The sequence below is a fragment of the Leptonychotes weddellii genome, chromosome 9 (assembly GCF_054177405.1).
Source record: "Leptonychotes weddellii isolate Sample4059 chromosome 9, ASM5417740v2, whole genome shotgun sequence".
Classification (NCBI taxonomy): domain Eukaryota; kingdom Metazoa; phylum Chordata; class Mammalia; order Carnivora; family Phocidae; genus Leptonychotes; species Leptonychotes weddellii.
Window position 1 is genome coordinate 40,352,371 of NC_138377.1, and position 27,173 is coordinate 40,379,543.

At 43.3% G+C, this 27,173-nt stretch overlaps 1 long non-coding RNA gene across 1 annotated transcript in view; it reads left to right on the forward strand.

Annotated features, from left to right (window-relative positions):
• Positions 1–209: 209 nt before the first annotated feature.
• LOC145723429 (uncharacterized) overlaps positions 210–27,173 on the forward strand; it is a 258,189-nt gene continuing 231,225 nt past the window's right edge. Inside the window, exons 1-2 of the long non-coding RNA XR_014148459.1 lie at positions 210–1,399; positions 2,833–2,967. This is a non-coding gene — a long non-coding RNA (uncharacterized LOC145723429). The remainder of the gene's footprint in view (positions 1,400–2,832; positions 2,968–27,173) is intronic.

The following is a 27,173-nucleotide window of genomic DNA, read 5'->3' on the forward strand; positions in this document are numbered from 1 at the left end:
TCTTGGTTGTTCCCTCCAGTTGGTATGATATGAGGCTGCGCAGCTTTCAAGGATGTTGGTTTTATCAGTGAGAAAACTTCAGAGAAGTGCTTTCAGATACATAAGGCCTTTAGAGTGTTGGCATCACTATTCTAATTACCCCCAGCCAGGCAGGCCTTTTGGGAAATGCCCTGGTTTCTTTTGGTGTAATTGCTCAGACTCCTTAGAAACATAAATTCTGGAGATGTTTACGTGGCAACAGCAGCTCAGGAAGAATTCTGGTACTAGAGATGTGGATTCCAAGAGAGAGAGGCCCAGCCATGAGACAGACAGGGAAGGTGACAATTAAACCATAGATAAAAATAAAGAGGATAAATCTCATCAACTCACACAGAGATTTCAGACAGGCCAGCGAGAATGGAGGATTCAGAATGAAGGATAATTAGAGAAGGTATTTTTGGGCTAAGACAAAGTGAGAATGGTGTTTCCTAGTTAGCATTAGGCTTTTAGAAAGTGCAACACAATCCTTATTTCTCAAGGATGAGAATATAGTTAATACTATGTTGGACGTTTTGGAGAACTTAGGAGAAATGTAAGAAAGAAATGGATGGACTGGTTTTAATCGGGGAAAAACTGGAATTTTCATAAGTTCATAAGCAGCTTTGAACAACCACTTTGCAAAACCTTGGTTTGATTTTGCTATGTCTGGAATCATTGGCTACCAAGTACGCTTTTGATGATGGGATACAGGATTGCTACACTCAAGTCAGTTCAGAGTTCTCCTGTGACGTTATTTGAACAACATAATTGCTTTGAGTGGGATTCCCATCCACAAAAAGGAGGTAGGTGCTTTGAATTTTTTCAACATGTACTAAGAAAGAGTATTACTAATAGTGGAATTTTAATTAGTGCCTACATCAAGGCTTTGAAAATAATCTCTTGGTGTTTCCTTGTGCCTAAGGGCACACAGGTACTACCTGGGCAAAATACTATACACACTCTGTGGTTTTTGATTTTTAAAACCTATTGTTGCCACTGGAAGGCAGTGTTGCCTAGTCACTGTGTTCAGCCAAGCCAGTGGGCGGATCTGAAGACTTGGGCTGAATTTGCAGGAAATCCAAATGAGCCCAAAGAAGTGCTTTTCTCTCTGCCTCTTTTCTGAATCTGGCCAAGATCCTGGGCTGCCCATAGACGTACCATCCGTGTTGGATGTTTCCTGGTATCGGGTGTGCTGGCATTGATTATGTGAAGTCAGCCTGTATGGATTAAAGGGATGAGACTTGATTTCCTTTGGTCTCCACTTTTCTCAAATGTACCATGGGACCACCAGCTCTTGCAATATCACAGCTTCATTAAAAGAAAAAAGCAGATGGTGGAATTTCCAATCAGATAAAAGCAACCTAATCAGTGATTTATACAGGTAACCTTTCAGAAATCTCGCTTTGACTATTAACTTTCGTTAGACCAAATTATTTCATGATTATCCTAGATAATTTTTTTTTTTCTGTCACCTAATATACCTGGTAAAATTCTAGGTCAACCACGAGTTCTCAAAGGAAATCGGCTCAACAATTATATAGTGTTTCTGTATTTTTTTTTCTTCTTATCAACAAATATTCAAGTAAGGTTTTGATTTAGAAGCACTCTTCAGGATTTATGTTAGGGAATATTCTATTGACTTTTATTTTATTTTATTTTTATTTATTTATTTGACAGAGAGAGACATAGAGAAAGAGGGATCACAAGCAGGGGGAGAGGGAGAGGGAGAAGCAGGCTTCCCGTTGAGCAGGGAGCCCGAAGAGGGGCTCGATCCCAGGGACCTGAGCCGAAGGCAGATGCTTAACGACTGAGCTACTCAGGAAAACCCCCCCCTTTTTTTTTCTATTGACTTTTAATTGTAGACATCTCCTCTTTAGACTATTAATAATGAGCCCTTATCTTTGTATGGTGCTTTAAAAATGTAAAGCTTTTCTATATGTTTTCTCCCTGGATTCTCCGGACAGTCTGGTAAACTTGGTAAAGGGGGAATCATGATTTCCATTTTGATGCTCAGGAAATAAGTTCAGATTGAATCATGCTCCCAGAGCCACTTAAGCACCTTCTGGTTCTAAACTGTGCTTTTGTCTTCCCCATACATACTGCATATAAACAAAGGCCCCTTCATCTTACAGGCTGTGATAGTAAGGCTGGAATTGGAGCCTTTTATCCACGGGTTTTTTTTTGTCCCATCTTTCCTCCCTTGGTTCATAGAGAAACATACCTCTTTTTGGCTATGTCAATAAATGGTCAGCACAGCATGATTTTTCATGGACTTAGGGTGAATAGGGGCCTCTATACATTAAAAACGTTTCTGCTTCTTAGGAGGCTTTATTCAAAGAGTATTTCTGTAGAAACATTTTTTACTTGAAAGACTATGGATCACTTTTCAAAAGCGGAATTGTCTTATCTGAAATACATTCCTACCTGTGCTGAAAGACACAGGTATAATCAATGCCTTGATCATACAGACAATCTTTATCAAAAGTGCCTTAGATCCCGAAGAGCCTGAGGGGAGGAGAAAGAGACAGAGACAGAGACAGAGAAGACTGCTTTACTAGTGTCTGAATGTGGCGAGGATCTTGGCCCCCTCGTGGACCAGGTGCAAAGGAACGTTTCAGCAAACTGCCTCGGAATCCCCTCTAATCCTTCCCATGGTTTCAGCATCAGATAATTAACATATTTCTAAATGCAGGCCACTTTAGCTCAACTGATGCCTTTATGTTCTGCACTATCTTAGGTTTAGTGTCATTTTGAAAATTGAAAGCTAGAATGTACTAGGCAGTAAATCAGTTAATGAGGATTCTTTTATTATAGTGGCTATCAAAATGGATTGAAAATTAAATTCGCCTTCCTCACTGCCCTCCAGCAAGATTCATCAATGAAGAATAGTCCCCCAGAAGCTGCTTAGAAAAACCCAGGTCAGATTTACCAGTGGTATTCAGACAGTCTGTAAGTACCATAAGGTAGGATCCTTGTATCCTTGAATAATCCAGCTCCGTGCAAGGTGTGTTTTTGAGGAGACTAGAGAGATCATAGTTAGTGCTCTTCCTTTTACATTCATGTTGTGCATGTTAGTGGAGTTTCTCACATTGTACCCATACCATTTGATAATATATCACAAACCTATAACTTATAATTTAAAATTTAAATTTTTAAAAAATTTGGAACATTTTTACTGAGGTGATTGTTGATTCACATGCAGCTGAAAGAAATAACAGAGAGATCCAGTATACACTTAGCCCAGTTTCCCCCAGGGGTAACATTTTGTAAAACCCTAGTATATATCTCAGCCAGGATATTGACATTGATGGAATCCACTGATCTTGTTCAGATTTCTAAGTTTTACTTGTACAAGTGTGTGTGTGTGCGTGTACACAATTTAGTTCCATACAGTTTTATCACTTATGTAGGCTCATCTATCCATCACCACAATCGAGACACTGGATAATTCCATCACCACCAGGATCCCTCACCTTGCTCTTTTAGAGCCACCCCCTGCCCCCAATTCCCTAGCCCCTGGCAACCGCTAATCTGGTCTCCATTTCTAAAATTCTCTCATTTCAAAAATGTTATATATGTGGCATCATACAGTGTGTAAACTTTTATAACTGCCTTTTTCTTTTTCCACTCCATGTAATTCCCTGGAGAGTCATCTAAGTTGTTTATATCAATGGTTCCTTCTTTTCTATTGGCAGTCCTATTCCGTGGTATTGATGAACCACAATTTGTTTAACTGTTCACTTGTTAAAGGACATCTGTGCTGTTTCCAGTTTTGGATTATTATGAATAAAGCTTCTTTGAACATTTGTATATGGATTTTGTGTGAGCATTAGTTTTCATATCTCTGGAGTAAATGCTCGACATATATAACATTTTTAAGAGTAACAGGAGTAGTAGAATTTTCATGCTGCCTTCTAGGAGGCATATTCCTCTAAAAGATGATCCATTTCAGCTTGTATAGTGACTCCAGACTTGTGAACAGGTCTTATAGACGTGTATATTATTTCCATCTTGTCCTAAGTGGAGTAGAGTTTTTATGCATGGAAATAATTTGAATTTCAATTCATTATATGGCTATTTCATGGGGAGATGAGGTCTAAGTACTTTTAAAAAAAAGATGTATAGGCAGAGTTATCACTTCCTGCTTTGCCTTCCCACCTCTAAACTCTCCAGTCATTTAAGTATCTGTTGCCATGTAATCATGTGTTTGCACACCAGACTCCCCACCCTGGTGGTCTCTTGATTAATCATTTCAGTCTTCATCATTTCAGTAACAGATATTCTCAGGGTAGAAATTTAATAAATGTTTCTAAAAGAATGCATTTCTTTTTTGCATAGGACAGTTTATAAATCATCATCATATGTTTAAGTGTCATACAGCTAATTTGTTAAAAAGAATGTACCTTAATATCTTCCAATTATGCTACTATAATCTTATACAGACAAGAAACTCCTGCTTATGACCATGCTTTGGAGAAAATTAGAGAGTAGTTTAATGTCTGTTAGGATAAAAGGAATTTATTAAGGACCAAAGTGATATAATCCAGTTTTTCACATGAAAGAAAATAGATTAAGAATTCAGCTCTTCCCTGGGTAATGTCAAAAAATGACATAATCCAACATTAAGCCTAGACCTGAATTTTGTAGTGGGATTAGTGCATGTGTGACATTTAAAAATACTCTACATTTTGACAGTTAGAAGATATTTAATGTTATTTTAACTCAGGTTTCTAAGAGGTATGATTTCAGCAACACTCCTTGGAGACTATAGCCATCATGGCAGAAAGAGTATCGGAAGTCTAGGATAATTTTATTTTACCACCCATGGTTTGAGTTTGGTATTTTCTTTTATACTTCATGATGAATATTGCATTTGTGGTATTAACACCGTAGCCTTTGTGTATTACATTGCTTTGTTCCTCATTCAAGATGGTAAGGCCCAATGGTCCTGGAGCCCAGAGTCTAGATTTATTTATACAAATAAAGTTAACATTGAAATATCTATAGCATAAGAAAAATATTAACACAGGCCAGTGAAACGTACAAACAATTATTCAGTTATTTTAAAACAATAAATGTGAACTTCTCTCATTACCCTTACAGGGATTTCTAAAAACAACGATAGTTAGTAATTGTCCTATGACCTCTCCTTTTGCTGCCTCTACTAGGCATATGTATTTATATGTAAAGCTGCCAAATGATGAAACAATTAGAAAAATTAGGTTTCAAATTATATAAAAATTTAATTACCTGAAGTAGTCGATACACTCCTGCATGATCTGATATGAATGTTGTCCTTTTCTTTTAAATTTGGCATGTTTTATGTTAAGGAGATTATAGGTATCCTTATGTGAAGATGAGAGAAAAATTTTAAACTCTTCCATTCTTGACGTCTTTCTTATTATTTTTTGGAGAGTTTACAGTAGCAGGCTAATAATATGTGATATTGTTTTAGAAGCGGCAGCAATTTATAGTTTGGTTGAAGCAAGTTCTTGTAATAATGACAGGCACGGTTCAACACTAATCCATGGGGATCTATGCAACATGGCAAACAATACACTTTCCAAAGCGTGTTTGAATTATGAATCCAGTGGTGGGCGGTCTCTAAGTTCTGTGCAGAATAGCTTTGGTGTGAGTTGATGGAGCATTTTGTACCTGGGATTCAGAACTTTTATGAAGGCCAATACCCTGAAACTCATTCAAGCAATAAATTCACTTGTCTTTGAGTTTACAAGGCAATAAACAGTGAAGGCCTTTGACCTTAACATTTACTGAATACATTTGCAGCAGTTGTGTTTATTGACAACTATTTATAGGGAAGCATTGGGTACTGAATTTGTTAAGGGGAGGGGAAGAGCAATTTTGCAGGTCTTTTTAAAAAAAAATAAAAATGATGAATTTAATTTTTGGCTATTAGACAGATTTTCAGTTTTGGAGTCGAGATTTGATTCTAACTGCATACAAATCATGCTTCAGGAATTTCTTTCCTTATAAAACGTCTTCCTTAAAGAAGACTCACAGGGGAGAGGACAAATACAGGAGTTAGTGTTTGACCATTCCATTCACTGGGTATTCCACACTTTGAAAGGAGAACAGAAGAAAATGGTAAAGATATTTTAAGGTTTTTTTCCCCCCATAGATTCATTGTATGTCACGGAGTAAGTAACTTCTCTTTTGTATAAACTAACAGTTGTTTGGAATAATTACACTGTGGCTCAACAGGGAAGTTGGGGGAATTTACTAATCCCAAGTATATTATGCATTTTGAGTTTCATGAGTTATGAACATGAAAGTAAGAGAGGAATCCTTATTACTGAAATAATGACGATGTCACAGAAAGGACAGCCTGCAGTTCTTTATTCCTGCAAGTTGGGAGCGGTTACCATTGCTCCACATTGCAGGTGGGGAACTTGGGTGCCAGGCAATCAAGAGTTTGCTTCAGTTAGAGAGTGAGTCGGTGGCGATGGCTGAATCAGGAAAGATGCAGCAAGCACCTGAGGTTTGGGGCAAGAAGCAACCGTAACGGGAAGGTCACTTTTATGCAAGGAGATTTCCTCGTTAAGTTTTCGCTTAGACTCAGACCCCAGTTACTTCTCACAGTGAGGAAGCATGAGGCTATAATGGCCCTGGAACTCAGGGAGCCCCTTCTGATCATGCTATTTGAATACGTTCGAAACAGGGAGGAATCCCTTGCTGATTTTGGTGGGGCTCATGCCTTGGAGAACAAGATGTGCTGATCATTATCTTAACATCTGGTGATGGTGGGAGTACTTGAGGGGGCAGTTAACAGAATCCATCCCTTCTAGATTCCACGGTAACACTGACACCACACTCGTAGAAGAATTCTGCAATAACAGCATTTGGCAGCCTTGCAGTTAGCTTAAAAAAAACCCCTCAGTTCAAAAATTCTTCGCAAGCTTTCTTCTCACTGAAGGAGCAAACTGCAAAGTAAACAAAAGAAGTATGTGTTCTCTGGGTCATGTTGTTACTTTTTATTAGACAGTGTATCTGTGGACCCACTCCATTGAGGCCGGGACTGTATTTTTGCCCACTGGCTTGAATGTGGGCTTGCTTATGTGTCTGTTTTAACAGGTTGTGAAAGAAAAGTATGTTTCATCTGCTTGTTGAGGGGAGTGGGGTAGGATTCTTTGGGTTGGTTTAGTTAGTAAATCTGATGTTCTGGCGTCAGGGGTTAATGGTTCTAGTTAACTCTGCCTCGAGAAAAAGACATGTTTCAATTGCACAGGCTGCCGTCTTACAGATGTGGTCATTGTTCTGGGAAGGGAGGAACGGTGTGAATGACTTGGGATAGTTCATTCGTTAAGACCGGAAAGGTGACTCCCAGAGCAGGTGCTACTGTTAGAATTCGGTTGGTGAGGTTAAGGACCAATAATGGAATCACTTGTTACTTCATAGAACACAGAGTTTTTCATTATCCTTTTCATAACGATCCCATATCTGGTAAGTGTTTAATTATACCAACTTTATAGTCATACTCTGAATAACATTTCAATACGGGCGCGTCCCACTGAAATTAATTTCGTCTCAATTCAGTTGTTTTGGTGGCATGACTCTGGCCTGTAATTGAAGACAACGCTCCATGCTAAGTATTATTTGGGCAATAATACTAGTTGGGCAAAGCAAGTATCTGCTTTCCAAGGTTATCGTGTGTAATTCCTTTTTCCAGTTCAAGAACATATCTTGTTTTAAACAACTTTTTGAAAGGCAGCCAAAGAAAAGGTTGGCTCCCATATGCCCTTACCAGCCCTGTTTATGGGATACAGTGTTCCACTTCTTGGAGGAAGACGATAAAGCGAAGCTGGCTTTGGGAGGTGTGTAGGAATATGTGTTCAAGTATTTAAATTCCATGTGTAAGAGTAAAGCCCAAAGGGAAAGAAGAAGAGGATTGTGGATTACTCTCTCATGTTCAGTTACAGGTACCGAGGTAAGAGTGAAGTTCTAATGGTTGTTAGTGAGAAGTGTACATTAGTAAGAGCCATCGAATACAAGACTAAGCGGCGTTACTTTTGTGGATCGAATTTGCAGCGAGAGCACGAAAAATGGCATGAAGATTTGGAGGTCTTCTGTTTTCTTTCCTGTTCACTCTTATCAAATATACAGGCAAAGAGTAAGATTTTCTTTGAAAGCCAGTTTCTCAAGGGAGGCAGAATTGTTTTTATGATTCAGCTGATCTCCTATTAACTTCAGGGCACTCACCTCGAAAAAACGGGAAGCTGAACTCCCTGAAAAAACTAGGAACTCCCTGAAACAACTAGAAACTTCCCAGAAAGCGGTGCACTCAGCCTTGTGTTGGAAACAAACAGAAAACAAATCTGAAGCCTGCGAAAACCTGTTTGTTAAGCAGCGAGGGGAAATGCCCTTAGCCAGGCAGTCTAAACACAGGAATGCTGGGCGGGAGATCCGATCCACCATCGGAAGGGGAGAAGAGGCTGATAAGGCTGCAAAGAAAGCAGCGTCAGTCACCAAAATTGGTTTCAGAGGTAAAGTGAGGAGGGCCAGGATGTTTGTGATACGATCACATTGTGCCACTAAATCCTGGCACACACCACGGGAGCTGTGACTAAGAGGCACCATTTCAGTTACCCAGCCTGTGCCACTCTGGAGCCTACCCAGTTGTGCTGAAGTGGGAAATGAGATACATCTCATTGACTGTGGAGGAGTCTTCCTCATTCTCAGCGGGGCGCCTGGGTTCTGTTGTCAGCGCCAACCTGTTCGACGTATAACTGGGGTTACGGATGATCCACGTCTTGAGCTCCAGACTCAAGACACGCAAGGCTCATTTCCGTGTGTTCACAGGCAGATCGTTTTTGTGAAATGGGGACTTTCTGTGGCATTACTTACCCTTTTCATCGAATGTAGGCATACTTCAGTTAGCCTCAAGACGAGGCATTGTCATGCTTCTCTTTCTCCTTTTGGTTTCTCGGAAGTGTCCTCTTTCTGAGGTAGATGGCATCTCTGAACATGTCCTGTGCATTTGTGAGTTTCTAGGATTTCAGGGTATGGCCCCATAATGATGAGAGGTGAAAATTGCAGTGTCCCCAGATGTGCCTGAGGCAGTCATGTGAGCAAGCCTTGTCACCCTGCACAGCTGAATGTTTGGGACTTGCTTCATCACTTCTGATTCTGCCCACTGAGGGCACAGAAGCGAAAAACCATCTGCTGGGGATTCAGCCGAAGCTAAAATGTATTTCAAGGTGTTTGGAAGCTTGTTTTTGGACACTCTAACCATAGTGTTGCTGTCGGGGAGGTGTTCAGGTGTCCATATGTGGAAGCCGAACATTGCTGCTGAGTGGGAATTGTCAGTAAGTGGAAATCAGTGGCAGAATACCTTAGCCTTTCTTCTTGTTCAACATTAATCTCAGGACTACGTTTATAGGCTGATTCCAGATGTGGTTGACTCTAAGGCTGAGTTTTCAGAGGTGACAGGTGGTGTGTTTACTTCAGTATAAAGAAGGTCAAATGGTATTATAGATCTCAGGGCAAATGTCTGCCTATCCCACGGGAGGGCCTGACGGATCATTTGGCCGCAATCTGGCCCAGAAGCTGGAGGCGAGAGTGCTCCCTCCTGGGAGGAGCGAAGAGATGTTGTTCTCAATGGCCTCGATAGAGGTCGCAGCTTGAAAGGAAAGTGCTAAGTAAGGGATGTGAAATATGAGCTTTTCACTTGGTGTCCCCTGGGGTCATTCCTCTCCGTGCCCCACTCTAAGCTGCTGGCTGGCTCTTGGTGGTGTTATCCCGCAGCCATGGTATTTGGTGAGCTCTGTTTTTAGGAACACTTAATTGGTTTGACCTGCCCCACTGCTTCTTACACGAAGGAGAGCAGAAGGGGAGCATTCCAGGAATAGAGCTTGAGACTCCTGCCTCTCAAACTTGAGAAATGTACAGACCTCTTTTAAAGGGACAACACTGTCTTTATGCATTCCTGGTGTTGACTCACATCCTTTTTGTTACTGCACGCTACAAACGCATCAAGTTGGACATATATTCCTGATGCTTACTGAACAAATACTGTTCAAAATAACAACATCAGTCAAATAGAGTGGATGGTGTCGTTTTGCTCAGTCCAAATCCCTGATTCATGGTAGAAGCACAAACGTGAGATCCAGTCCTGTGTTTAGTTTGTACTTTTAACTTCAGGGATGCTAGTTCTGAGATTTTCAGTACATGCAAGTGAATTGTAGGAAAAAGATTAGTGACTTCAAGGCATTGTTTGTGAGTTTAGGAAAAAGTCAGACCTCATGTTAATCTAAGATTGGCTGAAAATAAATTTTTCAAATGCCAGTCTGAATGAGGCATTAGTTAATTGTGTGAAGGTATCTTCTGCAATGGAAAGTGAGATTAGCATTACAATGCATTGAAATCTGCGTCAAACGGGTGTCTGGTTCAAAGATTGTTGGAATTGGGACTAGAAATATTCTTTTTGGGTTATTTGCTAATATATGCAGGTAATAAACTGGTGCAGACAATTATATACAAAGACAGGGGCCACCCAATGTATTCGTGCACACTATAAATGGAATATAGACTGTTACAACAAAGGTTCTTTTGAGCACCGTATGCCTATATTACTATATGCCTTGTGATGACTCAAGTTCCCCTCAGTGGTTTCAGATGTGAAGTACTGGGAGACTGTCCCATGTGGATCATATACTGTGGAGAGGCAGAAGCGGGCTTGGTCATCCCGGAGGATTCACTTATGAGGCACCGGCAAGATGATTCCGAATTTGCTTATGTTACCTATTTGAGATTATTATCATGTGAAAAAAATAACTTAAAAATTCTAATAAAGTACAATAATCAAAAGATGGCAACAGCCTACATGTCCAAGAGATGAATGGATAGACAAAATGTGGTCTACACATACAACAGCATATTATTCAGCCTTTAAAAAGAAGGGAATTTAGGGACGCCTGGGTGGCTCAGTCGGTTAAGCATCTGCCTTCGGCTCAGGTCATGATCCCAGGGTCCTGGGATTGAGCCCCGCATCGGGCTCCCTGCTCAGTGGGGAGCCTGCTTCTCCCTCTGCCTGCCGCTCCCCCTGCTTGTGCTGTCTCTCTCTCTCTCTGACAAATGGATAAATAAAATCTTTTTAAAAAAATGAAGGAAATTCGGATACATGTTACAGCGTGGATGATCCTTGAAGACCTCATACTCAGTGAAATTGGCTAGTGACAAAAAGACAACTCTTCTATGATTCCACTATGAGAAGTACCTAGAGTAGTCGAATTCATAGAGACACAGAGCAGAATGATGATTGCCAGGGGTTGGGAGGAGCGGGGGATGGGGAGTTTATTATTTAGCGGGTTTGGAGTTTCAGCTTGGGAAGAGGAAAACCAGTTCCTAGAAGTTGGACGGTGGTGACGGTTGCACAACAGTGGGAATGTACTAAATGCCACTGAACTGTGCACTTAAAAGTGGTTCAAGGGATACATTTTATGTCACAGATATTTTACCACAATACAAAATTCTAATGCAGCAAGTTCAGTCACCCAGGAATACCACAGTCTCTGAAATGTGGTTGCCCAACATGAGTCGGGGCGCCAGAGCTGGTCCACTGTCTTCGGTGAAACGTGGAAAAAACAGGCTGCTGTATTAGGGTTTCATAAAGCCAATTTTATCAGTTTCAAAGGTTTTCATGTATTCTAGGCTTGGTTTATGGAGCTTTTTTTTTTTTTTTGAGGAAGGGGTGCCTAAAATCTTCCTTTTGTCAAATGAACAGAGTAGGAGTTGGTAATGATTGTTATTCTTTAATGCACCAACTTGGCAAAATAAGTAGTTGGGGATACGACGTTTCTGCCCCCAATTAAAAGTTTATCTTAAAAACCAATGAGTAAGATCTGAAAGTCTTAGAACTGCTGCTCTTTAGAACTGGCATGTGGTCCTGTTATTCCTTCCCATTTTGATGGCTATACTTACTCAAGGTGCATTGAACAAGAGAAAAATTATAGCTTAGCATTCTAGAGCCACATTCCACCATCTCCCTCAGTGGCCTTTGCAAAACATAAGGACCTATACAGATGTATGCTGTTGTTAACTCTCTTTCCATATTTATCGAACACCTATGGTAGGGCTGGGGAAACAAAGATGAATAAGGTTTGGTCCCTGCCGTGGAGGAGCCCGTGGCCCGGCAGGGGAGGCAGTCACATAACCAACTGTAACACAGCCTGATAAATTCTGTCACAAAGAGATGGACAGTGCGCTACGGGAGCACAAAGGAGGGGGTAGTAAATGGTAACATTACCCCAATGTTTTACAGCTTTTATAGTAAGGAAATATGTTGTTTAAGACTTGAAGTCAAACCCTTCTGGCTGAGACATGGGCCCATTTCCCCTCATGTTGACCCCGGATTAGAAAACAAATCATCCCACCAGGACGTGGGCAGCAGTGGCTTGTGAATTCAGGGTGAGGATCTGTGACGGAAGGCAAGTTTGGGGGACATGGCATTTATCCAAGCTTGAGCACGTCGGAGGGAAGAGTTAGGGGCTCATGGGTCGGGTGGATCAAACAGGAACCCGGGTGGCCCAGACCCCAGAGACCAGAGTGAGACAAGCCCACACAAGGACCCCAAGTGGCAACGGGGCAGGAGGACAGCTGTGGTGCAGTGTTAAGAACGGAGTTGATCGCTGTAATGAAGGGAATGGCTCCAATGACAGCAGAGTTGACCCTTGAACAGCACAGGTTTGAAATACACAGGTCCACTTATATGACGATGTTTTACGACACAGCACTGTGAATGTGTTCTCTCTTCCTCATGACTTTCTTAATAACATTCCTTTTCTCTGGCTTGCTTTCTTGTGAGAATACAGTGTATAACACGTATAACACACTATGTGTTAATCAACTGTATATGTTCTTGGTAAGGCTTCCGGTCAACAGTAGGCTATTAGTAGTTAAGTTCTTGGGGGACTTAAAAGTTATACATGGACTTTCAACTGTGTGGGGAGGTCAGTGCCCCAACCCCCGTGTTGTTCAAGGGTCAACTGTATTTATTGAAGGCTTTCTGTGTTCTAGGCACTGTGTTAACGTGTATTCTTTCCTTTAGTCTTCACAAGGATGCTGGGGATGTGAATACTGTTGTTATCCCCATTTTACAGATGAGCTAACTGAGACCTAGAGAGGTTATTAACTTGCCCCAAATCACATAAGTAGGACGTGCTAGAGGCAGAGTCACGGCTTGCCTCCAGGCCTCCAGGACCCCAAAACTCATCCTCTCCAGTCCAACCTCTCACACAGGTGCCGAATCACTCTCACCTTCCAACTGAGTGTCTCCAGCTGGGTGTTCTACCAGCACCTCAATTTTTTTTTTTAACGTAGTGTTCCATGATTCATGGTTTGCGTATAACACCTCAAATTTAATGTGTGAAAGTAAAATTCATGCCTCTTCTCTCTGTTCCCATTAGCATCCCTGTTCCTCTTTTCTCAGGCCTCTCTCAGAACCTCAGCTTGTTCTTCTCCCTTCCCGCTCCTTGCTTGCCCCATCAAGAAGGTTGCCTGGTTTTGTTGGCACCAGACCCACACTTTCCATTCCTGTTGCCACAGCTGTCCAGCTGCACGCTGCCTGTCACCTGCTAATTTGTCCGGGGCTGCCGGTCTCCACCATCTCCAGTTCACAAGACCGCTGCTGCCAGATAAGGCTTCTCCTAAAGCCCAGCTCTGATTATATCACTCTCTGCTCAGAATCTAACCTATGAATAATGGCAGTGGGCTACTTCCTGTGGACTCGAGAGAACGTTCAGTCTCTTTAGTTAATCATTTGAGGCCTTCGATGATAGTCTTCGGGCCAACTTTCCAGTGTTGGAGTGCCTGAAGTTCTCTTCATATCTGTTGTTGCCCCTCACATCCTTTCATCCCAAGCCAACCCTTCCCTGCCTTACCCTTTACCTCTATGCCTTTACTTGTGGGCTACTGTTGCCTGCATTGTGCTCTCTGTCACCTCTACCTGCCGAGGTCCTGGTTGTTGTTCCAGCCGCCACTTCTTCCCCGAGAACCCCCCTTCCCCCTGCTGGAAGTGACTCGTCTCTCCTTGGGATGCTGGTGGCATTTTATACAGTGAAAGGGGGCAGTCCCATGCTGCCTTATACACACTTGCCTTCCTTCCTCCTTTAGACCTTGGCTTCCAGAAGGCAGGGATCTCGTCCTATTCGCATTTCAGTTCTCCTCAGGGCCTAGTCCAGGAATTCACATATTCACTGAGGGCAGGAATGGGGTTGGAAGAGGTTGGCCGATGGAAGAATGAGGGAGCTGAGAGAAAATAGGGTTCTAGTCGCATAATCGATACTCTAGATGTCCCCAGGGTTTCTCTGACGAAGTAACTCCAGCATCATCATATATTTTTTAAAAAGATTTACTTATTTATTTGAGAGAGAGAGAGCGAGAACGCGAGTGTGCTTGCATGAGCGGGGGTGGGGGAGGGGCAGAGGGAGAGAGAGACTCTCAAGCAGACTCCCTGCTGACTGTGGAGATCATGACCTGAGCTGAAATCAAGAGTCAGACACTTAACCAACTGAGCCACCCAGGCGCCCCATCCATATTTTGGTCTCAGGCTTCACTTTGTGGCTATCGTGTCACACTGTCTTTCTCCTTCTTCAGATCATTTTCTCTTCACTCTCTTTTGCTCTGCCAGAAACTGTTCCATCTTTTAGGATTAAATCAACTCTCCCCAATCACCTCCAAAATTCATTTATACTTATTCCAAGGATTTATGTTTTATATATTCCCAAAATATTCTTACAGCCTCTGCTATTTACATTTTGGGCAACTTAAATTTGTGGGTATTTGTACCTTGTCCTGTATTCCCTAGTTATCTCTTTGCTGAGGGCAGGGCCATTGTGTGGCACAACATCAGGGCCCCAACATCAGTAGCCTGTAAGAATGGCATTCTCTGGAGTTGAGCAGTGCTCACCCTGCTCCACAGTATGTGGCAGCCCTGATTGTGGACTCATGGAAGTCAGGTGCACGTTTGTCTGACTTCGGATCATTTTGTAAGTCCTTGTGGGCTCATTCGGACCTTGGGTATCTCCAGAAAGGTCGAATGAGAAGCCAACTGCATGCTGGTTTCTTCACAGAGTTTCAGGAAAGCAGGCTTCTGTTTGGACATCCAGCCTTTGTCTGGTCTGTTACTGCGCAGGCAGAGACTCCACAGACTGTCGACGTGAGTGCTGGGAGCCTGAGAAACCACTTGCAGGTGCTAAATTTCACATTTGGATATTCAGATTGGCACCAAGAGGAGAAAATATTTGGAATCCAACAGGATCGTCAATTATGAGAAGTTAGTTGTGGCCCTTTTGTGTCAAAATTATGTGCTTGTTTAAGCCCTGGCTACTATGGTGATTGGTCCTGTGTAAACACAGACAAATAACACTTTATATTAGTCTACCACCTGTGCCTGTCAAGTTACCTAATTGCCTACTTCTCGTAGGATAAATGTACCAGGCAGTGCAATGAGATGTTTCCCCTTTGAGCGTTGGGATTGCTTACTCCCACTTGGGATGCCCAGCCCTCCGAATGCCACAGCAGCTAGGGACGGGGGCTTTCCTGCAGAGGAGTCATGGAACTCCTCATGAGTTTGAAAGGAAAAATGACCCAGAGGAGGACAGGCAAGAAGAGACAGCCCATTAGCAGCCAAACCATATGACAAAGTAAAAAGCAACTTCGGAGCTGTCAGCACAACAGCTGGGGGAACATGCCAAGAAGCCAGATGCTGCTGCTGAAACACTATTTTCCACAAAGTTTGGGCCTATGATGTTCATCTCAGCCCCATGTGTGGCCCTGGGCATGGGGCTTTATTGCTGGATAAAATAACAAAGGCAGGGAGAGGGGGGATTGTGTGCATGCCTGGGGGCTGACTTACAAAGTTAAGGAGGACAATAGGAAGTGGAAATCCTGTTCATATAACTTCCCAGCACTATCAGGAATTAGAACTCTGTACATACCTCTTTCCGAGGGGTTTGTTTATTTGGAAGGTGACCTAACAAGTTTAATTTGAAGCTAGACATGAGGTTGGTGACATCCCACTGCTAGCTCATTCCATCAGACTTTCCAGCTTTTTTTTTTGTGGTCCCCAGAATATTCTTATATGCGAAGTCTTCTGCTGTGGATCGTTGACCCAGATAAGTGGAGTTTGTTCTCATTTTACAGATGAATGAACCGAAAAGAATCTTACCCACTTAAAGGAATGTGACGTGGCTTGCTTAAAGTTATTCCATTGGACATCTCCAGGAATAGAGCTTCCTGAGTGCTGAAACCTTGTCTTCAGTCTTACCACTGGACTGCAGCCTCCTGCTTTCTCCCTCTACTTTACCCACTCTTCGGGTTCACATGTTTCCATCACCTGTTCTTCCCCTTGCTCCTTCACCCTGGACTACTGATATAGGAAACCAATATAGTTCTGTTCATACTCAAAAGACTACTCGAGGAGTCATTTCTTGATTTCCTGGAAGAGCAAAGCATTTTTTTTTAAAAGGTGATTTGTACTGGGAAAATTTTCTGGAAACAGGCTGGATGGATAGTTACAAAAATCTTGAGGTGTGAGGAAATGATTCTTTATGCATCAAGCAAATAGAACAGTCAGAAGATAAATTGTAGAAATCAAGCTTTGTGCATTTCTTAAAGTCTTTGGCGGATGAGAGAACTTGGCCATTATATTTCTAGGGTGCCCACTATTGGCTTATTCATTCTCCCCCCCGCCCCCAATGAAAGAGAGCAGATGTGGGACAAACATAGTGTTGGGTCATCTAAAACTGAGATACTCTGTAGCTGGTATTGTAGTATGGTTCTGCCTTGACACATTTATATAGGGTTGGAGGAAGTTTGAAGATATTGGGGTTTGCTGGGAGGTCATTGAGACCTGGTGTGTGGGGGGGTGAGTTTTGAATAGGCATAAGAAAAAGGTGTTTTCCTCATTGTTTTTTCTTTGTTTTCTGAGCTTTTCTTCTGTTTTGGAGCAATAAGAACTTCTCACTCCCTTAGCTTGGGTTCTCTCCAGAAAGCAAAGTCAGAGAGAAGGGCTAGTGTACAGGTAGTTTATTTCATGAAGTATCCCAAGGGAAGGGTGGGGGGTGGGGGAGAGATAGAGAGAGAGAGAGAGAGAGGAGGGTTGGGAATAGTGACAGGGAAAGAGGGAAGCCAAGGTAAGGTACATCACTGAGCTGGTCGCCACCTCGGGCAACTGGGACTCAGTTCATTGGGAGCCCTATGAGGAGCCATGGAAAATGCACCTCAGGATTACCTGCCTAAGGGACAGAAGAGGGGGCCATTTGTCCACTAGTTCCCATGCTCCATAGGTCAAGGCTTGTCCCATGGGCTTAACTTCCTCCAACTTCTAGGTTTGTGAAGTGTGAGTGACAAGATGTCCCATGCTGCCACGTCAGAGAAGAAGCCTCCCAGACAGAACCTGAGAGACTGTGGGTGCAGCTGAGGCCAAGTTGCTGCTGGGTGTACCTGTGTGGAGCTGACTGCCACAGCAACGGCTTGAGTAAAAGGTGGGCTGACAGGACCTGCAGGGGAACCAGAGGTATCTGACGGTTATGCCTCCATCTAGGTGTGGCCCTAGCATCACAGGGTGGCCTTGAGATTCAGGGCAAAGCACAATTCTTGGGCAGATAGTAGGCCCTCCACAAGACTGGGTTGAATTCCATCTGTTTCATTGATTTTTCTCTGAAGTTGTCCTGCTGTAGGACTGTAGGATGCTCTGCTTTCCCCCCACTGGCTTTAGACACAGGATGAAATGGAAGCGTGACTCAGTGTTGGACAATCATTTTCTGCATTGCCTGATGGATGAGTCAGGGTCCCAGCAGACACCAATGGCATACTCGAAAGGGCAAGCCAAGAGAAGGGTTTAATTACACAGATTGGGTACAGTTAAGGGAAATCAGCAATATTGGAAAGCCTCACCACCTTTAGCCTACAAGAACAGGAAGAGGGCACAGTTCCTGAGCCCTGAGAATGGTAGCTTTAGCTAAGTGGAGGCTTGCAGGAGAGGAGCTGTGGACTTCAGGAGAACGACGTGTGCAATCTGTGGAGACCCAGCAGGGAGGGAGCTGGGGGGCCAAATACCCTGACCTCACTCTCCTCTTGCCCTCCGATCTCCTGCCGGTGCCTTCCATTGGCTGACCCCAACTAGGAGCCAGAGGGTGGGGGAGCCCAAGACGAAGTCCATGCAGGTTAGCCTTCCTGAGCATAGAACAGAGTGGAGAAGGGTAGAGGGTGGATCTGGAGGGGCAAGTGGAGGATATCCAGCATGGCTGGTGTATAAGGTATGTTGGCAGCTTATGGTCCAGCGCTATCTTACTGGGTATTGGGTGTTAGTCACACCTACTTGGAAGTGGCTTGCTTTAGTACAAAGAAGGAGTCTTTAGGCCTAACAAATGATGGGCTCAGTACAGATCTAACTGGGGGGATGTGGCTGAGAATGTGGCTAGATGGATTACTGTGGGATTTTAATATATTCAGTTACTTGGAAAACATTTTTTTAACAATGAGATTAAAGAGACATTTATTTACTATGTAAAAATTGTGTTGGCCCATGGACAAAGAATAGAAGGGGGAAGATGAGATTAAAAGCAAGTCCATGGTTTGTGGTGAAAGTGAGGCAAATTTTCTCTCTTCTAATTTCCTTGGTTGCTATTCTAGTGCAGTTTTTGCAATAAATTAAAAATAGGGAAAAGCCACTAGTCACCTCGATGAGCTTGTTTAGGCTTCTGGACAACCACGCTGGCTATACCAAGCATCTTGGAGGAGGAAGGCTTCAAACATGAAAATTTCTTGCCCGAGTCTTGGAAACTTACACTAGAATCCATGTGAGGTTCATTTTAATAGAGCCCTCTAGGTTTTTAAGCATTTTTTCCCATAATTACTTCTGTTTTCTTTATAAGCAGTTTTATGGGGAGTGGAGGGGAGGTATTTTCCTTTACCCCTTCAAGTGGCTTCGTGCCCAGTTCCCAGGTCACTGTGCACAGAGTGAGATCCCGTCTCTTACGCAACTTCGGCTAAGTGGGACATCCAAGGTTCTGAGTCCCGTCCTGTCTTTTGGGAGGCACGGGGAGAAAGGTAGTGATTGCTGGGTGTGGTGCGAGGGGATGGGGGGCACCCAGGGCTTCCCAGAACGCTGCCAAGAGCAGCGGCTTTTCCGTCTCACCTCTCCCTGCTGGGGAGGCTGCAGCCCCTGCCAGTCAAAGCTGGTGTCACTGCTGTGTATCAGCGTCCACAGACCAAATGCCAGACTCTGTTTCTGGCCCGTGAGCCCGCAAAACGGAGACGGGCAGCCTCAGTCCTTCTCTTTCTAACCACAACTGCAAACCTGATTCCAGTGTCTTTGGACTGTCACGAGAAATTTACCCCGAGGAAAATGTTTTAGTTGCAAGGTTTGTTTCTGATCTCATGGACTATGACCAGTTGACAAGTTATCTGAGCTGAACTGGATCAGGGGCCTGGCTTCCAGATGTGAACTGGTAGTTTGGTGTTCCATTCTCCTCTCACCCCTGTCTGCCCAAAAAGAACGAAAAGAAAAAAAAAAAAAGTGTGTGTGTGTGTGTGTGCGGGTTCGAAGGGAAATAAATAGCTGGCCGGTTCCTGGCATTTATCTGATGTCTTCAGGTTTGGGACTGCATCTAAAGAGAATTTTGTTTGTATGAAACAGAAGTGCCTACAATTCTATCTAAACTGTGGCAAGATAGTTTTCTGTCTTAGCTTCGTGCAAGGAACCAGTATAGGCATATGGCAGAATTTACCAGCAGCCGATTATGGCCTCCAGATTTGTAGCAAAATTAAAAACTTAAAAAGACTACCTGGTAAAGTTTCTTTGCCTCAGCATGGCTGCTTGATATTCTTATCTTTGGTAAGAAATTCATTTTGAGGGGCGCTTGGGTGGCTCAGTCGTTAAGCGTCTGCCTTCGGCTCAGGTCGTGATCCCAGGGTCCTGGGATCGAGCCCCGCATCGGGCTCCCTGCTCCGCGGGAAGCCTGCTTCTCCCTCTCCCACTCCCTCTGCTTGTGTTCCCTCTCTCGCTGTCTCTCTGTCAAATAAATAAATAAAAAAAGAAAGAAAAAATTCATTTTGAGTTGTCTAAAATGTTTTGAATGTCACCTGTGCGTTTGAGATGGAATCTTCTAAGACAAAGGATGGGCCCATCACCCATGAGGGGAAGTGAAGGGAAATGGAATGGAGAGGCCTTGTTTAGAGTTTTTCATGGGTCCTGGAGACAAATTCATAGTCTGCAGACAAGTCCCTTTTGCTTCCATGCCAGCCTTCCTGCCCTTTTGAAAACTGGAATTTTGTCTGTGTGTCTGGACTTCCAGCAGCAGGGCCTGTGGCAGATTCCTGGTGGAAATCCTTCTAGCTTTGGAGCTGGCCATTACCTAGAAAAAGTCCAGTGAACTAAAGACAAGATAACGGACTTTTCTGTGCTTCCTTCTCTTAATTTACAAAAGAGGATACTAATTGCTTACCCTGTAAGATTCTTGTGGTGCTTAAATGAAACAACATGTCTAGTTAGCTCACACGAAGGTCGTTCTTATTTATCTTTCTGAAACTAGATCTTCTCAGGCCTCACTCTTGCCTGACTTCCTGAGTCCTCAAATACACACAAAAAAGTGAAATACGGGAGACAAGGTGCTAGACCCCAAAGAGAGAGAGCGTCTGAGGCGGCTGATTAGGAAAGCTCCATGGCTCCACATTCCGAGTGGTCAGAGATGGACAGTGTTAGCTGTGTCTCGAAACATCCTTTTGCCGGCCCAGGCGGGGCTCCAGGCTGTTTCTCAGGAGCAACCTAAACTCAAACCTCAGAGGTGGAAGTCCGATTTCCTGGAGGGTTTCAGTCCACCCCCAGGCCAGAGTAACTGGACAAGGGATTCTCAGAGCCGGCCTTTTCTCAGGCCCTGCACCTCTGACCGAGAACTCTCTCTGGCTCCGCTTTGCCCACGCGAGACGCCGTGCAAGTGCAAGGACAAGACAAGAGCATTAGGCATTGCTTCAGAATCAGAGATGAATGTAAACCAATATAAAAATAACAGCACTCTCTTGACCCCGTGTCTTTGAGGTTTGCGGGGCCTCCGAGCTCTCTAACGTATTGTTTCATGGTTTAATCCGCTTTGCATTGCTCTGAATTTAGTGATGCCGGGAGAGCAGGGTACAGGACTCTAGGAACTGAAACAAAGAACAGAAAAACAGGGAGTGCTTGGAACATTAAATTTTTAAAATATTTTTTGTTTTCTTTCCTGAATGTATCTCAAAATACTGTTGAAAAAGAAATCCGTACAGAAAATTTTTTTCCAAAGAAATCAGTGTGTGTGTGTGTGTGTGTGTGTATGTTTGTCATGGATAGATTTTACTTATCACATTAGAATAATAAAGAAAATAGTAGTATAGAACAGTAGAAGACTTTAGTGCTTTCTTTCCTTCCTCCCTCTTTCTTTGAAAACTTCTAAAATAAACCTGCAAGATAAAATTCAGGGATGTAAACACACACACACACACACACACACACAAATATGCATTAAGAGTTGATGTTTAACAATTTGGAAATGAGCTATTTGTATGTTGTAACTTTAAAATTCAATTTGTGTGTTTATCAAACACCTACTAAGTGCCTGGGGAAAAAAAGTACACAACTCAGTTCTTATTCCTAAGAAGCTTGCAGTCTTGTCAGAGGTAGTGGGAGTCAGGATGGGTGGAGAGCCTGGACATGCAGGAAATAGGGTTATGGTAACACAAATATGTGTATACAAGTGCTCAAGAACCTTTGAAGAGCTGGGGGGAAAAAGTGACCCAGTGATGGCTGGAAGGCTAGGAACGCCAGAGGTGGAGTTGGAGATGGACCACATGGAACTTTTGAGAGATTTGCTTCTCCTTACAAAAGGGCCTCCATAAAGCAACTGTTTGTGTCCCCCACTAAGCTTGGCACGTATGGAGGCCAAAGAGTGAAGCAAATATGTGCCACATTTCCTTCCTCCCCTGAGCAGAGGATGTTAGCCACTGGAAAGCCCTTCTCGGTTTGCTCCAGGAGACAACAGACCTAACTGATTTTCAGTGAACCCGCTGTCAGGCCAGATCTGCCAGAAGCAATGACCAGATCTCAGGCTTCCAAACCTGGGCTGTTCTAGAAGAGACTTTAGCTCTGAGACTCAGAGTTGTTGTTTATTCTCCCCAGATGCCCAGAGTGGGGCTTTGGTGCACCATGGTCTGTGCCTCATTTTAGCTGGTTGAATTGTATAGTTTTGATGCTACGTTTTTAATTTGAGGTCCCTGGGATCCTTCCAGTCTTTCGGTTTAAATGTCCCCACTCAGGGAGGTCTGTCTGGATTGCCCTACCTTATGTGGTCACAGCCTCTATTACTTTTCAGCACAGCATCCTGTTTATTTTGCTGGAGGCACTTGTCACAAACGAATTACTTTGTTCATTAGTTTCGATGAAGAGAGGGGTCCCTCCATACTAAGACAGCATTATGTCTCGGTAGTTTTAGAGAAAGAAAGGTTAAAGTCTCGACAGGGTTTTGACTCTCCTTTCAAATAGCCTTCTGGAAGTTTACACATGACTGTAGGTCTGCCTCCCTTCCCTTGCTGAGTATCACAAGGTGTCTTCTTTCCCACCTGAGTGTCATGACCCCAAGGCCTTCCTCTGGAGGTGCTTAGGCCCCTCTGGAGTAATTTCAGTGTGGCCAGGCACTGGGAGTGGTGGGCCAGGTCTCTGGGTAGTTGGCACTTGTGTCTATCCCTGTGATGCACTTCTGAGCAATGCCAAAAATGTATTTCAAGTTCTGAGTCTAGGGTATCTTTCTTTTCCCTCCACATACATTTGGTACTTAATGTTTGTCTTCCCTACTGGATTATTCATACCGTGAGGAGAAGGACCATGTATGTCTTGCTCTTTCGTATGTTCCCAGGGTGTAGCATAGTGTCTGACCCATACTAGGTTCTCAGTCAAGGTTGATCTTTGCTTCTTCCTGTCCCCTCTAGCCACCTTTAACTTCTGAAGTGCTCCCTCCCCATCTCCCAGCAGCTGTGTAGCCCATTTGAGCCACCCAAACTTGCAGGGTGATGAGGAAGGAGAGGTAGAACAATTGCTTCTGGTTCTCCCACTAACTGGTAACAAGCGGTCTTTTGGGGGACTTGGGGGAGGGGTGGAAGAATACAAGGAGTCCCCAGAAGTCACCCTCCACTCCCCCACGTTCCTCACTCCCCAGCCCAGCTTTCTAATTCAGCCTGGTGGTTATTTGTTTTTAATTGGCCTCTCCTGTCCTCTTGCATTCTCTCAGCCCAGCTCCCTATGTGGGCCGTTCTTGTTCTTGGATGCTTGGATCGCTCTTTATCTCCTCGCCATCTGTGTAAGGGGATCCTGCCAAGATGATCAGATGTGAACTCAGTGCCAGAGACATTTTAATTAATTTATGGTGATAAAATGCGAAAAGAAAACCAATGAGGAAAATCTGGGCCAAAGAAAATTAAACATAAGAGGAAACAAAGAAACTAGAGCCATGCAGCCTTGGAAGGAAGGGCCTGGTTGGCAAAGGAGCCAGCACTCTCTCTCTCTTGCCCTCTTCACTTTTTTAATAACACCCAAGTGGAAAAGCCACAGAGGACCCAGGGACTGGAGGGGGCGAGGGAGAAAATTGAGTAGCTTGCTGTTTGCCTTGACTTCTGGATTAGGTCAACTGAATGTGGATCTGTAGGATCACAGACCCCGTTGTGATAGGGGTGGCCGGTGTTCCTCAGGTAAGCTGAAGAGGGAAGTGCCTTAAGCTCCAGCTCTGGTAAAACCTTCAGCAGATGCTTAAATAAGTCAATATTTAATGAAGTATGGCTTCATTGCAGCCTGGCAAACACTACTTGGGTTGGGTAAAGCCTCTACTGGGAAAATATTAAAGAAAACCAATATTAGCTAGCTTTTTCCCAGCTGAGACAAAAACAGGCCAGCAATATTTATTTGTAGGCTACCAGGTCATTTGACTTATTTGCAGGTTTGATTTGATTTAGTTTTTCTTCCTTCCCCCCCCTTTTTTTTTTATGTGAAACAACTGAGTGCTGAATTAAGACAAATTTTGCAGTGACTCTTTCCAAGTGAACTTTCTATGAAGACAAGAGAAAAAGGGGAAATACTTGTGAACCAGCACATAGGAATTCTATCAAAATAAATTATTTTTTTTCTAATTTATTTGGATATTTTTATAGATATGATGGTCTTAATCCAGCTGGTGTAATTTAAGGACAATAATATACTCTTAGAAGCAACCTGGAGAAGAATATAGTAATGAAAGGAAAAAGGGGGACACAATAGTTGAAGACAAGGAAAGAAATTAGACAAACTTCTCAGTGATATGAAGGAATCTAGAGCACATATTACCTATTTTTCCTAATGAAGAGGGAACTATTTAAAATTGAATAAATTTTTGTTGAACATAGTAATGGATCATTTTTACACTGATTTAATAGAATAATAGAATTTTAGAGCTGTAAGTGACTTCATACTATGGGTCTGAATCAGAACTGCCTGGAGAGGTTTTCTTTTTCTTTTTTAAAATTTACACGATTGGGGGCTGTCTAGGTGGCTCAGTCAGTTAAGCATCTGCCTTCGGCTCAGGTCATGATCCCAGGGTCCTGGGATCAAGCCCCGCATCAGGGTCCCTGCTCAGCAGGAGGTCTGCTTCTCCCTCTTTCTCTGCCTCTGCCCCCTGCTCATGCTCTCTCTCAAACAAATAAACTCTTAAAAAAATTTACATGATTGGGCTTCACCTACCAGGGCTTATGGGGTGAGGCATTGGTATGTATATTTGAAAAAGCCTGCAAGAGATTCTTATACGTATTCCAATTCATTCATTCATTCATTCAACACTTATTAAGTGCTTACTATGGGCCAGACACTATGGCAGGTGCTGGGAACGCTATGGTCAGGAGAAAAAGACATTGTCCCTGCCGTCATGGAGGGATGGTCTGTAGGTAATGTACAACCCTTTCATTTTCAGTTAAAGACACTATTACTCTGAGAGTTTAAGTGACTTTCCCTGGTCACCCAAGTAGTGGTGGTAAACTGGAATGGAAGGTTATCCCCGGATCTCTCAATTTTTCCTTCCATATCCTTTCCATTAGCTACCCTTGCTGATTTCCTGACTATCTTTTATTTAGGATAATATTAAATTGTTTGAGGCTCCATTTGTACTGGGAAACAACTAGTTTTGATCTTGGTTAAAATTCTTGCCCTACCATGTGTTAGCTTTATGACAGTGGGTAAGTGTATAACCTCTAGCAACCTCCAATCCCTTCATCTGTAAAATAGAATTGTACCTACCACACTGAGATGGAGGGACTGGATGTGACTATTTTATAAGATGATATAAATGGAAAAATCTGTCCAGAGGCTACAACTTTGGGAGAACTCAATTATTGGAAGTTCTGTCCAGTTCTATGCAGGAGGCCCCCAACCTTAGTGGGTATTGCTGGGGGTGGGTTGTGTGGGGACTCAGCCTGAGAACTGGCGGAGTGACCGAATCTCCCTCACCCTTTGGAATGTGCTGGGTCAGTGTTGGGCTCTTTAGCATCAGGTGAATCCTGCCATCCAAGCAGCAATGGTATGCTTGGGATGCCAGTGGTTGGTCTCTGCGGCCCATGACAAAACACTGGCAGTCTTTCCAGAGAAAGCCAGACATTCAGAGTTGGCAGAAAGACAGTCTGAAATCAGAGGGAGGAGTCAGCCCTGGAGTCAGAGCCTGGAGTCTAGTGGCAGTGATTTCAGAAGCCCCTATAGAATGGCTTCTTGGTTTTTGGTGTAGACCTCTCAGCCTTGCCCCAGGGCATGTTGTGGTTACTTCCCACACTGCCTCCTGCTGACCAGCTCGGCAACCTTGGCCACGGCCTGAGTCTTGAGTGAGTTCTCCCTGCCAGGACAGAAGTCACCACCCCAACTTGCTCCAGGTACTAGAACCAGATTATGACACCAAATTAGAAAGGAAGATATGAGAAGAAATTGGTTGGATAAAAAAATTGATTGGATGGGCCACCAGCAGCAAGAATCAGATTTATAGTGCACTTCTCAAAGTCTTTTAGATCTTTATTATGTAAGAGAACATATCGTCTCTCCTAGGTATATAGCCAAGAGAACATATCGTCTCTCCTAGGTATACTAGAAGACACATAAAAGAACGTCTGTATATTCTGTATATTCAAGAGTAGCAGCATTGTATATAATAGACCCCAGCTGGACACTACTCAAATGCTCATCAACAGTAGGACGGATAAATACATGGTGGTATCATCACACAATGGGATATACAGCAACAAGAATGAACAAACCATAACTACATGAAAAAACATGGTGGACTCTCACAAAAAAACTATTAGTGCAGGGAGCCAGATGCAAAGGAGTATATACACTAATTCCATTTATGCATAATGTTCAAAAACAGGCAAAACTTACCTATGATGTTAGAAGTCAAGAGAGTGGCTACCTTTGGTGAAGGGGCAGTAACTGGAAGGACATGCAAAGTAAATTTCTGGGGTGCTTGGTGATGTGGGCTCTTTCTTGATTTGAGGATCAGTTGTGTGGGATTGTTGAGTTTGTGAAAAGTCATCGAGCTGCATACTTAAAAATTTTTTGCCTCTATATCTGTATATTGAGTTTCAATGAAAAGGTTAGAAAAAAGAAGAATGTGTTAATATCTCTGCACTGTTATCATCATAGATTGCTGCCTGGACTGGAAACCTGCACTGTGGTTTTTCTACCAGTAAAATAATAAAGTAATACTCAGCATTTTCTTGTCTGGCACAGAGTAGGCACTCAAAGAATATTTGTTGAATAAATGAAGAATGGGTTTGGCTCTTCTGTGGGATAGGTAAGCTATTAAGTAACAGTGCTAGGGCATTAAGTAAGAGTGCCTGGGGAAATTTCTATTATCAGAGATTTTCATTCTGGAAAGCACTATGTCAGACATTTAGGAGGGGAACCTGTGCACCATCTGGCTTCAATCGGCATGTGCAAATCCAAGGTACTCTTCCTTGGTGGTAGAGAGCAGCCCACACTTAGGGTAACCTCCCTGTAAGGAGCTCTTCCTCTGTTCCACAGCCCCCGGAGCCCTTCATTAGGCCCAGCTCAGCTGGATCTTTGATGTCATCTCTGTGTAAATGCTACCCGATCATTTTCTCTTGATCTT